Consider the following 14995-nt stretch of genomic DNA (forward strand, 5'->3'; position numbering starts at 1 on the left):
TGTCGACCTGCGGTCAGGGTGCTGGCAAATCCCAATGCACCCAGCAGGTAAGGAGAAGACGGCCTTCATCACTTCCGATGGACTGTTTGGATTTAATGTTATGCCTTTCGTCTTGTGCAATGCGCCTGCAACATTTGAAAGATTCATGGATTCTATGCTACGTGTTCTGAAATGGGAGGTCTGTATGTGCTATCTAAGACGACGTAGTCATCTTTGGCCGGACATTCAAAGAGCACAACGACAGCCTAGTGCTCGTGTTGGATTCCTGCGCCAAGCTGGACTTGTTCTCAATTCAAAAAAGTGCCGTTTCGGTGAGCGACAGGCGTTGGTGCTTGGTCACCTCTTTAATGGTGATGGCGTCCGGCCTGATCTCCAGAAGACCGTAGCTCCATTGCCGCGTTTCAGCAACCTCGGAATGTGAAGGAGCTCCGCAGTTTTCTTGGCCTTTGCTCATATTTCTGACGCTTCATCCCTACCTTTGCAGATGTCGCCTACCCGTTCACGTGCCTGCTACATAAAGACGCTCCATTCCAGTGGACATCTGAATGCGACTCATCTTTCCGACAACTGAATTTCCTCCTAACATCGTATCTACGGCACTTTAACCCTTCTGCTCCAACTGAAGTACATACGGACGCAAGTGGCTAGGCCTCGTTGCTGTCCTCGTTCAGCGCTATGACGACCGTGAACATGTGATTGCTTACGTCAGTCCGACTCTCAGCAAGACTGAGCGCCATCACCGAGCAGGAATGTCTCGCGGTTGTTTTCGCCGTGCAGCGGTCTCGCTGCTACCTGTACGGACGGCCTTTTGTAGTAGTAAGTAACCGATCACCATTCACTCTGCTGGCTACTCAATCTCCGTGACCCGTCTGGTCGCCTGGCCCGCTGGGCACTTCGTTTGCAAGAATACGACTACATCATTTCATACAAAAGTGGCCGACGGCACGCAGATGCGGACTGCCTCTCCCGGTTGCCACTTGCCACGACGGAATGCGACGCGGGCAACTTCGGCCACGTATACGTTGCTGTTTTATGTCTGAAATTTCCCGATACTCACACCTTTCGAACCGAGTAACACAACGACCATGAACCTGTAGCCGTTCTTGAATGCTGCTCAGGACCCATCCTCGAATAGCAAGTTTTGCCTCCGTGATGGGCTGCTATACAAGGAAGTTTACTCAGACACTGGCCATTGGTTCCTTCTGGTAATACCTGAAAGCCTCCGTTTTTCTATTTTACGCGTCATGCATGATGATCCAGCCTCGGGACACATGGGATCTTCGAGAACTTTGCACCGCACTCAGGAGCGATTCTACTGGGCACGGATGCACCACACGATTGACCAGTATGTTGCCAGCTGTCCCCAGTGCCAGAGTATTGCACCCGGAATGCTTCACCCTATGGCGCCGCCCAAGGCTCCTTTTGAGAAAGTCAGAGTCGACCTTTTGGGTCCTTTTCCAAAGTCTCAAGGGGGCAATCGTCAGATTGTTGTATGTGTGGACCATCTTACTCGCTACTGCAGACAACCGCTATTGCCGCCGCTACAGATACCAAGTTTCGCTTTTTATGCTGCATTAAGTCATCTTGCAACATGGTCCCCCGAGAGTTGTAGTTAGCGACAGAGGTCGCCAGTTTACTGTCGATGTAATTGAAGAACTTCTCCGTTTATGTGCATCTGATTTCAGACATTCGACCCCTTCCTCAGACAAATGGATTAACTGAACGCACTAACAGAACTCTCACGAATATGCTTTCAATGTACGTCGCATCGGAACACAAAAACTGTGACTGTGTTCTTCCGTTCATCACATACGCCTTCAAAACTGCTAGGCATGAGACCACAGGATACAGTCCATTCTTCCTCCTGTATACGCCCGCTCCCCTCGACACCATCCTCCCATTTTCCACTGAAGAGGAGGCGTGCATATAGCCAAAACTCTTTGCTTGGCCGAAGAAGCGCGGCGAGTAGCCAGACAGGACTATATAATGGCAACACAAGAGCGATCGAAAGCTCGCTATGACGACCACCATCTCCAGATCATCTACTTCCCCGGTGACCTAGTCTGGCTTTGGAAATCAATGAGAAAGCACGGCTTACACCAGAAAATGCTGGCACGCTACACTGGACCATAAGTGATCTTAGAACGACTCGGTAAACTTAACTACCGGATTGCACGCCTTACCGCCAGTGGACGACGTTCAGCAAAAACTGAGGTTACACATGTCGCCCGTTTGAAGAAGTGCCACTCACGTGACCACACCTGACTCGCCAGGAGGGCTTCGTTTGCGAAAGGGGGCAAATGTTAAAGCCCATATGAATAATGAAGATGAGGAACTCGGTGGTAGTTGGACGAAGAAGGGAGTGGGAGTGGAAGTGCCGCCTGTTTCGTGTGGCGGAGGTACTGGGTACAAGTGGTGGAGGCACTCGGTTTAAGTGGTACGGAGGTACTAGGTACAAGTGGTGGAGGCACTCGGTTTAAGTGGTACGGAGGTACTGGGTAGAAGATGGTGGAGTAATGGGTCTCGATCCCAGTACCTATCGCATATATATATATATATATATATATATATATATATATATATATATATATATATATATATATATATATATATATATATATATATATATATATATATATATATATATATATATATATATATATATGTGAAAGATATTGCTCTGTTATTCTGGCATAGATAGCATGTTGGTATACAAACAGAAGTGTGCTCAAACGATGTGCAATGAAATATGGGGAATTTCACATTCATCAGCTATGCTTTCATATTGAGAAAGCAGTGTAGAATGCAGGCGCAGCTCTTTCTGTGGTACCGATATCGATTGCTACCTGTGAATATATATATGCAGCTGTATATCCACTGCCAGAACTGTCCCTCAAACCCTTGCACGCCTTTTCATGCACCACACGAGCGGGATGAAGAAATGCGAACCAAGAAATTGTGGGCAGTTTTCAAATCACTGATTATTCAGCATTCAGGGTCAGAGTTGCGACAGGACGCCGTCCGTCAAACAGCTCGAGACAGCAATCACCTCTTTTTGACTTGCGAATAATGATTCCATTTTTAAAGCGGGTTATCTATCATGTCTTGTTCTTGCTTTATTTCCCGTTCCGGTAGTTTGTTCCCTGGTGGAATAATCTTTAGTTGTTAACACGTTGTGTGTCGTGTTCGTTCTTCGCTCCGTGTTTTGAGCTGGTTTACGCTTCTTTAATATGATGTACTATATAGCTTCAACGAGCCTCAGCCATTGCTAGCGAGTATAGTGAAACAAAAATATATGCGCTGGAGAAATTTGGATACGTCAGCTTAATAACAGTGGCCCCTGAGGATCGCACAGCATGTATGATGATGCGTGTATAGTGTCATGCATGCAGGCACCCATAGTGTTGGCTGTGGACCTCTGAATTTAGACGCGTTTACTTCGGGTGACTGACTGTCCATAGGGTTTTCTTGGCAGGAAATTAAACTGAACAATAAAAAAACCAGGATCATGGCGTCTTGCCCTATCAAGTCCTGGAGCATCAAGGGACAAGAAGTGGAAGCTGTGACAGATTTTCTCTTCAAGGACTCCAAGATTACCCCGGAAGGAGACTGCAGCCATGAAATAAGGAGACGCCGGCTTATGGGAAAGAGCCATGGCTTGCTTTGACCGCCTAGTAAAGAGCAGAGACATTACACTGCCAACCAAGATCCGTATAACTCGTGCTATTGTCTTTCCAGTTGCGATGTATGGATGTGAGAGTTGGACTGTGAAGAAGGCTGACCGCCGAAGAATTGACGCGTTTGAATTGTGGGGCTGGCGGAGACTCTTGGGAGTTCCCTGGACTACCAGAAGATCAAATCAGTCGATATTGTCGACATAAACCCTGACTGCTCATTGGAGGGTCAGATTCTAAAGTTAAAGCTCAGCTACTTTGGTCATCTGATGAGAAGAGAGGAATCGCTGGAGAAAGATTTGATGTTGGGAAAGGTTGAGGGTCACCGGATAAGGGGTAGCGAACGCGATGGTTAGATGGCATCCTCGAGACGCTGCAGATGAAGTTATGTGATGTTAGAAAGATAGTGAGAGACCGGAAAGCGTGGCGTGATATGGTCCATATAGGGTCACGAAGAGTGGGACATGACTGAACGACTGAACCGACTTCGGGTGAGCTGCTTCAGAAATTGTGCATGGGCAGGCAGGCAACCATCTTTAACCAGCTTTCACCGCCACTTGCCACTAAAAAATGCTGAGGGTTTAAGCATGGCTCGAACTTAATTATACGAGCGAAAGGTCTATTGGGCAATGGTTCTGCATTGCTTGAATTAGGGTGAGCTCAAGCTCTGTCTTATCATGCAGTAGACGCGGTTGCGCCTCTAACACCGACCTTTCATTCTGCGTTATATGTATATATATTTGTTTTTTAAGAGGGGAGGGTGAAGCAGAATCTGTCTCAATTTTCGGTGGAAATCTATATACTCTTAATATGTAACTTGATTTATTAGAAATGCAGAGCATGTGTCACATTCCAGGGAAGGGAAGGGTTTGAGTACAAAGGTCAAGGCTCTTTATGCAACGTATAACGACATCCTGCTTCATCCTGAATAGTAGGTATACAGTTTACGCTCTGAAAGCGATTCCCGGGCTACTTCAATGGGCCAGGGCCGTTAAATATTAAGGCGCATGATTGCCTTACGGGTAACCATTGACCATGCAAATGCTTTTTTTTTTCATACAAACAGTGCGACTGTTCAAACACGCAAATACTTTCCTTCGATTCGGATTCTTTATTAACGACGTCAAATTTGATTTGCAAAGAAATGAAATGGAGCTCTACGCGCTGCATGCTATAATGTAGTTATATATATATATATATATATATATATATATATATATATATATATATATATATATATATATATATGGCACTGTAATCGGCTCCAACGATCAGTGTGTGACTACAGTAAAGGTGAAACACGGCAGAACGAAGGCATTTATACATACTGCCCATCTGTTTTGAGAGCAGCAGCTATATGGTCTTCAATTTATTTACTCTGCACAGTAATTCAAGAGTACCTTGACACCATTACACAATTCAAAAGCTGAGCGAATATCACGTGCAAAAAACACTGATGCAGTTATACAGAAGGTTTTTGTTATGGATATAACGATTTGCATTCAATGATACTCTTTTGTGGAACAACATTATTCCTCTAGGAAGTGATGCTTACTCTTATATATTATATACGCTACTTACTACCAAGACGCAAGGATGAAAAAAAGCAACTTTACTTCATTAAACTGCAATTGTCATTTCCATTGGCCTGTAAAGTCAATGACAATTTACTTCACTGAAATAAAAGTGCGGAGAGCTTAGTCCAGCGGCTTGCGTTCTTTTCTCTATAGACCGAACACCATGCTGCCCATCTGTTACGCTCAAAACTGTATTTGTTGTTTTTAACAGCCGCCGGCATGCGGGCTTATTACTGTGATCGTGGCACGCGTATCAATTCTGTATCCCGTGTTTGTTCATGCTTGTTGTCGCGATACGACGCGTTATCATTTTCTTTGTCGCGAAAGATGGGCCGAGATCTGTCTCGAAGATTCCGATCACTTGCGTATGTTTCTACAATATTCCAGGTTGTGCTAGTAGCAGTTTGCGACGTTATCTAGATTACTCTGAGCAGCCTTTAAATTGAGCGTTGACGAGTGTGACGAGCATTCTTTGTTCGACGATCGACGAGCACGTTTGTTGCTATCGCCGCCTAGTTGCTTAGTTCTTTTGTGGGCGCAAGTCAGCCCAGTAAAGAGTTTCTTCAGCGCAATCACCGACTCTTCATTTGTGTCATCGACCTTGTCACCCCCACGTGACAATACATACTGCCCACCTGTTGTGAGAGCAGCAGCTCTATGGTCTTCAATTTATTTACTCTGCACAGTAATTCAAGAGTATACTTGACACCATTACACAATTCAGAGGCTGAGCAAATATCACGTGCAAAAAACACTAATACAGTTATACAGAAGTTATTTGTTATGGATATAACGACTTGCTTCAATTATACCCTTTTGTGGCACAACATTATTCCTGAGGGAAGTGATGCTTACTCATATATTATATACGCTACTTACTACCAACACGCAAGGAAGAAAAAAAACACAAATTTACTTCATTAAACTGCAATTATCATTTCCATCAGCGGCCTATAAAGTCAATGGCAATTTACCTCACTGAATTCAAAGTGCGGAGAGCTTAGTTCAGTGGCTTGCGTTCTTTTCTCTGTTTTATATACCTAACACCATGGATACAGCGCAGTATTAACGATTGCCCTCTAATATCTAAAAGCTGTTCTAACTGAAAAACGTTCCTGCGTGCTTACCAACTTTGCCTTTCACGTGGCAGTGCAACTGGTACTATTTCACACCATTTTCCTCTTTATGACATGGCCCGCCGCGGTGGATCAGTGGTATGCAGTAGAGCTTGACTGCTGAATCCAAGCAGGCGGGATCGGATACCGGCTGCGGCGGCCGCTTTTCGATGTAGGCGAGCACCAAGACGCCCGTGTGCTGTGCGATGTCAGTGCACGTTAAGGAACTATACAGGTAGTCGAAATTTTCGCAGCTATCCATTACGGCGCCTCTCATAGCTTGAATGGCTTTGCGACGTTAAGCCCTATAAACCAAACCAAACAAATCATCTCTGTGGCTGGTCGCACCCGCGATCTAACGTTTGCTTATTTCCCTCTTCATAAACACAGAGAAGACTGATTCGAGGAATATTGTTCTCCCGTGAATGAGAACACACGCTGGAGCGTAACCGGAAAAAGCCACATCAACCCCTCCCTCTCCCCCTTTCGGTCCTTTCATTTCGCCAATTTTTCTCCAATCTGCGGCGTCGGAGAAGGATAATCCCCTGAAAAATATTTCTGGCTACGCCACTGTGCACATGCGATGGTTGTTAGCAGCTTCGCACAATTTCTGTCACCTGTAGGTGAAAAGAATCTAGAACTGACACAGGCGACGAAAAAAGTTAAAATACCATCCAGAAATAAAGCGAGTTATACTTGCCCCATTGACTAAGTAATTCCTTCTTGGTCAGCAGCTTTCGTTTTTCCCGACTCCTGAATACAGCCATTGACTTTTGCTAGATCCTTGTTTTTCTGAAAGTGTATCTCTTAAGGTGCTTGAATTAGTCTGCCTACACCTGTGGTTTAGAAATTTCGAACTCAACGTCTGCGATTTTCTTATGAGACTTCGTACTGTATGTTAATCGGTTCAAAACGGATTCCACGCTGCTTTCTGGCTGGACGACCACACACAAGCTCTGGGAGCGTTACACCTCCGTACCACGCAAAACTATTAGCTTATGCGACATATGATACGCATTTGCAGTCAGTGATCTGGACAATAGGTAGATAATAGGCATAATTTCATCACTGCAATGAAAAAAAAAACATGAAATTCGGCGAAGCATAAGCCCACTGAGTGACGCTGACTATAGCGTTCCCCAAGGCCATCGCATTATAGTTACCCGTATCAGTTCATCTGAATCTAGCCGGGTTGGGTGCAGGGACACAAATCAGCGCGCTCTGTATCCGTCGCCGCAGAGTCCGTAGCAATCCATGGTGCCACTCACCTTCGGGCGCGCGGCGCTTCGTCCTGCTACAACGGAGGCAACACTTTTGATCATCGGGGCGGGGCGCCAATTCCCTGTCGCACAAGGCTTGCCGGCGGCACGCCATTGGATTCCGGCCTCCGGTGGGCGGGACCGCCACTGTAGCCAACTCCGTCCGCGAGTGTGTCGTCTGCGAGCGAGCTGCAACGGCGCCGCCATGTTGGGAAGGAGAGGCCACGCTGCCACAGCGACGAGAACGAAAGACACACCGCGAGGGGGCGGTGGTGAAGGCGCGGGAGAGTGGAAAGAAAGCCTCGGCGCCCGCTGTACCCAATGGGAGCGGCAACTGAGCCGCTCGAAACATTCCCTCCTTTCGCTGGGTTGCCGCTCCGCCACCTTCTTGTGTGCACTTAGTTACAGGCTCTCCGCCAGGGTTGAGCCGCAGCGCGCTCTGACGACCAAGTACGCGAGTTCTTGAGAAAGGGAAGAATGCGGGTGCGCTTCGCTGAGCGAGGGTTGCTAGATGAACACAAGGACTGCTCGCTGTATTGATAATCATCGGGCGGCGAGTTTCCCCTCTCCCCTTCTTCACTCTGCGCCACTGCCACCGTGGCCGCTTCTGCTGTTGCCTCTAGAACAGTGCGGTGTCTTATGGCAGCCGCAACTTGTGTGGACGGTAGGAGAGGGTGCGCGAAAGGAGACTTCGACGCAGAAGCGAATCTCCCGAGTTGTTTGACGTTCTTTCGGCACGGGAATCGATGACTGCGGAAGTGGGAAAACGATCCTCCTGAGCCCTCGGGCTATGAGGGCGTTTAGGATGGATGAAGCGGCGTCTCTGCCTGCAGGGTGCCTGGGCGGGAAAGCAGCTAAAGAAGGGTGGACGTCTCAACGAGTGTAGCCTTGTCGTTTGGTTAGGCTGGAGGGGACTCTTTTTGTGAACTCAGAGGCACGCGGATGCCTAAGACCGGTGTCCCCTCCGATGACGGCCCTCTCCTCATCGGCTAGCAGCTGTGAACACAAAACGCGGTTGCAGAGGGCAAACATAACAGAATCCGGCAAGGAGAGAGGAGTGTAGATATACTGATATTTCGATTTCGGCCCTGCCTTCGACAATACTACGGCAAAACTTCTGGCTGCAGGTTTTCATGGTCTCTTTATATCCATTTTTATTTTCCATGCATTATAAATGTATGTGCTGAAATATCAAAACTATCATGGGTGCCTCGTCCTCCTCCTCCCCACTTTATAATCTAGTCTTTATATCTAGTCTCTAAATATATATATATATATATATATAGTTCTGAAGTTGCTTTTTAGCAGAGTAACTTCATGATCTGTTTGATCATGAAGTTACTCATGAAGTAGCAGAGTAAATTCATGATCTGTTTGATAAGTGTATTTGGATAAAGGAAGGTTATGTATTGACTTGGTGTGTGCGCGGTGGTTATTGAATCTGATTTTGAAGGGAGTGTGTTTGACATATATGGATTGCAACTGGCAGTGGCCACATTCCAGCAGGTATACAACGTAGCCCGAGTCGCAGTTAAGGTTTTCTTTATTGTCATGCTTGAAAGTGGAATGTGTGCTGTTAGCCTGTTTTGTTGTCTGCATGTGCACAATTGACATCGCGTTTTGCCAGTTGCCACAAGGTATAAGCAACTTGCGCGAGGTGGTTTATTTACTTTAGTGTCGACGTAATTTTGCATATTTTTTGGACGTCTGTATGCTACCCCTGAGGATTTGGGAAAAGAATATATATATATATATATATATATATATATATATATATATATATATATATATATATATACAGGGTGTCCAAGCTAACTTTAGCCAAAGGTTAAAAAATGAAACATTTGAGATAGGCCAGAAAAACCACTTGCATACAGCTGCCAGCCATCTGGTGCACCATAGGCAATGTTTTGTTTTGCAATTAACTAATTAGTAATCAAGACAATTTTTCTAATTTAGTGGTATTACCTTTAGACAATAAATCTGATTTGCAGAGTTGGAGAGCATTATCTAAAAACCTCATTCCACCTATTTCCGATAAAGAAAGCCTCACATGCATCCGTGTGTCTTGGGCCAAGTTCTATGATTTCGTTCGTTGCCAAGTTCGATCTTGCTGTCAGGTCTCGGTCTTTGTACTCCTTATACTATTGTGTTTTGGTTTTGACTCTGTTCGCTTGCTACAGTTGCAGTATACTTCTCGTTTTATTGTTATGTCTGTACTCCGCTCCTTCCGAAGACCTGTAACACAGGCCAGCAGTATTTGCGAAATAAATAAAAATGAAATAGGTCACTCCATTTCACCGGAAAAGACTGTCGCTATGGCGTTCCATTGCCGTATGTGTCTCGCGCTCACCCCTATCTCTAATCATCCGAGGCGCTCCCCTACACAAATCAAATATATTAGGGAGTATACTTTAAGATAGTTAATTGTTGGGCTATCAATCCTCGGTAGGAGTTATCAAAAAACTGCTCACTAAACCTTGGAAGCTTACCATATCGGCAAAGAGGGTCAGAATTGTGTAAGTCAAATGTCAATCGTTTTGTATAATGCCGAGATGAACTTCCTATCGCGTCTGCACTGATTGTAAGCGCGGCTTTCAAAGTTCCTTGCTAGGTTGCGGTTGCGCAGGCCTGTTGTATATTTATATGCCTCGCTCTGTCCCAATAAATTAGTTGTCAGTAGCACCACGTGTTCGTCCTGTCGCCCTGCCGCTTTGCGCTAAATAATATACTCGTGACGTCCAGTACCTTAGCCCCATCATCGATAAGAAGCTATCATGGAGACGCACCACTAACGACAAATGTACGGAAAACAAACACGTGGCCGCCTGCCCCACCAACCTGCTCTCAGAGGGGAAGGGTCAACGCTCTTTCTCCTATTCAGACTCTATACGAAGAGATCGCAACAGCGCGCTTTTAATTGCATTTCCTCCTGTGCCCGTCCACCCCGACCGATTGGACTCGTCCGGACCACCTCGGAGCTTTTGGACATTTTGAAAGACGTGCACGCCAAGCTCCAAAGTTGAAAGGTTCGCTCCGAGCCAAACAACCGAGCCGCTGACTTTTCTCCTCCTTGCGATCCCATTCGCGCATAGGGCAATGGTTTTGCGCTTTGTGCAATGACCCACCTGCCCCATGCTTCTCCCTTGCGGCTCCGCATTTTTGCCTTCATTATTGGGACCTCTCTATACCGGTGTGCAGTCAAAATTACGCACACCTCACTGCATTCTGCAATAAGTGCTTTGCACAGCGCATTGAGGTTGACTTGTCCGGTGTAGGGTCCTGCTATTCTCGAATGACCCTGCGCTACAAAGCTGCATCTTTGGCCACTTCCCGCACTGAGTCCGACTTGGGCATTGGCTAGCTGTCGCATCGCGCACTATACTCGGGGAAGTAGGTGGTGAAGGGTGGGAGTTCCGGTGCTGGGACTGTAGGTCAACGTCGCTTGCGGCGGGGGCTAGCCAGCCACTGATTTTTATCTGTTATAGGCCGTTATGCACCCGCCACCACTTCGGTGGTGGTGGACGACGGCTGTTGTCGCGGCGCGCGTCTTTCTCTCCCTCTTCTTTTTTTGTTCCTTGTCTATTTTCTCTTCTGTCAGCACGAGGCAGCGGCGGTGACTCAGTTACAGAGCCAGTAGCAGGCCCGTGCATTTTCTTTTCTTTCTTCCTACAGCCACAACAACTATACTAGTCATCCACAACTGCCGAAGTGGCGATGTCAGTGCACCTTAAAGATCTCCAAATTACTCCGCAGCCCTATCTCTTGCTCTCCTTCCGCTTTCATACCAACTTCCTTCCCTTCCTTTACGGCGCGGTTCTGGTGTCCATAGAAAACGAATGTCACAGACACTGCGCCTTTTTTTCCCCTTAAACCATATATTATTAAAATTCAGCATTCCCGTGATCCATTTACTCCAGTCACCGACATGCTTCCCAGTGGGAAAATTTACACTCGACACATTTCGCTTTCTTTATGCGACATTCATTATTGAAAATGGCGGCACAATTCATGCACATGTAGTGTATACAATAAATCACGAGGTTGTCGGTGCTGCTTGGATCAGAATGCAGTTACGAGACAATATACAAAAGGAGCCATGCATCGACTAAAGCCATGTTGGCAACGTATATATGTCAAAGCCAAGACTGGCGTGCGGTGGCTTGAGCACACAAAATCGAGGAAGAAGAGCGCTCTTTCTCTAATAGGACAGTCTTCCGCGTCTGCAGCGGGAAAAACCAGCTTATCAAGGAGGCTCCCTTCTTTATGTATACGTGAAAGAGGCACCCCGAATTTGGCCTCGTCAGTACGAGGAGTTTCGCTAGCGCATCAACTGCTCGACCCACGTCCGCGCCAGACAGCGTAAAAAGACTACGAGCGAAATTAAGCGACAAGCATTTATTAAGCGGGCGAATTTGCTTGGAATGTGGAAATGAAACAAAGTGATGGCAGTGGTCGGCGAATACAAGCTTGCTTGGGGCTCAGCGTTGCTGTATTAAAGAGTCCTGCACACGGATGCGAAACCGGGAGAGGATGCATGGATGCCAGCGCGAAAAAGAACCACGACAAAGGGAAGGCCACACACACACCAGCGCTTCCTTCCGCTCACACCACACGAAGGCAGTCGATGCAGTGTCTGATTTTAGCTACAACCCAGAACTGAGGATTTCGTTGACGCGGTGAGAGGGCCCCGCGGACGGATAGTTGTCGCCCACATAGTGTACAATTCCGAGACTTAGCGCATTGCATGTACCATCTGGTCAATTCGCGATTTTTGTTTGATTAATTTTGGACCAATGACTAGTTCTTTCGATAATGTATATATCTCGTCCCAAACGATCGTCGAATGAAATTCGTGCCAGGTTTCAAAGCGCCGCAGATACAGCAGCCACAAAAATATTTGCGCAGTCGACCGGTTCTGAGCTGTTAACGAACGAGATCACGGCGTCGAAACGTGGTCCCACACTGCACATGGATATAACAGAACTTATATCCTACATGTAGTGAAACCCAAAGACACCGTTCTCAACACAAAGTACGTGGCAATTACAGAATCTCAGAATCTGGAATATTAAAGATGTGGGGACACTATATTTTCTACTTGAATTGAAATGATGATGAGAATATGCACATGTTTGTGTGCTCCTGCAGTAATTGAAAATGTAATGTCTCCCCGGTGTAGTCTCAACTTCAGCAGCCGAACGACGGATGTGACGTCACAAATGAGGCTGAGGTCACATGACAAGAACACTTTTCGGGACTGAAGCTCCTCCTTCATGGGTATGATGCAAATGCTTTATTGGTTCACCTTGCGGGTCCTCGCTCACGTACTTTGCTGCTAGCTTGATATTAGTGATCATCATCATCACCACCACCAGCCTGATTATATACATACCGCAAAACAAAGATATTTCCCGTACCCTCCCATTTAGCCCGCTCTTGTGTGTCCAATTGATCCGCGCAAGAACCTTAGCGATCCCCCGTCGCGGGGGCGCAATGGCTAGGGCCCAAAGACACGGGGTCGAATCCCGGCCTCGGCGGCCGCTTTTCGATGGAGGCGGAAAGCAAGCCGCCCTTGGGCTGCGCGATGCCAGTGCACGTTAAAGAACCCCAGGTGGTCTAAATTTCCGGAGCCCTCCACTACGGCGTCTCTCATAGCCTGAGTCGCTTTGGGACGTTAAACCATATAAATCGAACCAAAGCCTTAAGAATCTTCGGTTACCTTGCATTAGCTTCACAAGTTCTGCCCAGGTCTTTTCTTTGTGATTTAGATTAAATGGCAGTAACTCGCCTTTGTTCCTTACTTCGCGCGCTTCCATGCCTCTCAACGCCTTAAACCTACAATAGCTTGGTTAATCGAATTCTGTAGGTTGTCAAGATTATATTGGCGGTGATGCTAATAAATTTATACGCTGTACGAAAAAGGCTACTGTGTTCGCCGGGTAATTTTTGTGTCTTCGGGGTTTCTTTTCTTATGAATTAAGATAATATTGGCTTTTTTCCAATATTATGGTACGAGTGACCAATTTTTCTAGAACTGTTCCTTCACCGTCCAGCAACAAATGAGCAAATGCCTGAACCTTCCTAGCTGCTTTATTATTTTTGTTGTTTAGTGATTTCTTTGCTTAATTCTTCATTACCGACGGAATTATATCGTATCATTGCTCTGCACTACAGCCACACTCATTACAGTGCTGATTAATTCGGCTAATACATAGATCAGTGTGTAGAACACCTCGGCACTTCGAGTATCTTATCGATATTGGTAATTCGACATTACACTCATTGCCTCCTAACGCATACACCTGATCTTTAGATATGCCTAGTTTTATACATTGGCGGTTTCTAGACTACCGCCGTTCTTTAGAGCATGCTCATGAGGCGCCGTATTATACTTTTCCAAGTGGGATACTTTACGCTTACAGATAGCTCTGCCAGTTCAATCATGCCTGTTTAGTTGGAGGCTTTCATGCATTGACCTTTTTTTATCAATCAAATCTTTCGAACAACCTTAGATAGTTTCCCAGTATCATGTCTATCTCTATCGCCTATACTGCGCATTCGGCAATTATCCCTCACTTAATCACTATTTCCTTAATTTGTACCGCTATCACCTAACGCACACATAGTTACGCCAGACATACCACAAATCGATTATTTTTATTTCCAGTAAATAAATTACTGCAACGGATGCTTTTTAATTTAATTATTTTTTCGGATACATTGTAATCCTGTGGGCAAATTCACGTATATTATACGCTCGGTAAGGCAAGCATAAGGTGCCGAGGGACAGGCACGTGGCTCAGAACGAAGTTTAAAACCGGGCAGCAGTGTTACACTCGTCGCCACGGCACGCGACGGTGGATAACCCATGGCGCGAAAATTACGTTTCATGCTCTCGCGAGGCCAGTCCTTGTACCAAAGAAGTCCTAAATAATAGAGAGATTTAGCTTACTGTGATCCGCGATCCGCCACCGTGACCCGCTATCTGTACGTGGGCGGGACGCACAAGCTGATTGGTCCCGACGCGGCGGGTCTATGTGCCGCCATCTATAGGCGTCAAGGGGATCTGGGCATGCGCAGTGGAACGCGCGGTGGCGGATTACGGTAGCAGATCGCGAATCACGGCAAGCTAAAACTCTCTAATCTGAGACCACCGGGCAAAAAGGCGCTGCGTTCGCTCCTAGTTTCGGCCTTGAGCGCAATCGAAGGACCATCTAATAGCGCGTATACAAGAGAAGAAAATAATGGGGAGGGAATGGTTGCCTGGGACCGAATTATTTGGCGGGAACACATCGGGAGAGAGCTTTTTGTTCCTTTTACTGATGGTGATGTTGGTAATGGTTTTTTGAAATATTGATGAAAAAGGA

At 46.4% G+C, this 14995-nt stretch overlaps 1 protein-coding gene and 1 long non-coding RNA gene across 2 annotated transcripts in view; both read right to left on the reverse strand.

The window, feature by feature from the left end:
- The window catches only part of LOC146181991 (uncharacterized), a 105521-nt gene that overhangs the window by 40633 nt on the left and 49893 nt on the right, over nucleotides 1-14995 (reverse strand). The gene's annotated exons all lie outside the window — the stretch shown is intronic.
- The window catches only part of LOC146181992 (uncharacterized), a 40393-nt gene continuing 33104 nt past the window's right edge, over nucleotides 7707-14995 (reverse strand). Inside the window, exon 4 of the long non-coding RNA XR_014700031.1 lies at nucleotides 7707-7814. This is a non-coding gene — a long non-coding RNA (uncharacterized LOC146181992). The remainder of the gene's footprint in view (nucleotides 7815-14995) is intronic.

Source organism: Amblyomma maculatum, chromosome 8 (assembly GCF_055883805.1).
Source record: "Amblyomma maculatum isolate TAMU_Amacu chromosome 8, ASM5588380v1, whole genome shotgun sequence".
NCBI classification, from domain to species: Eukaryota; Metazoa; Arthropoda; class Arachnida; order Ixodida; family Ixodidae; genus Amblyomma; species Amblyomma maculatum.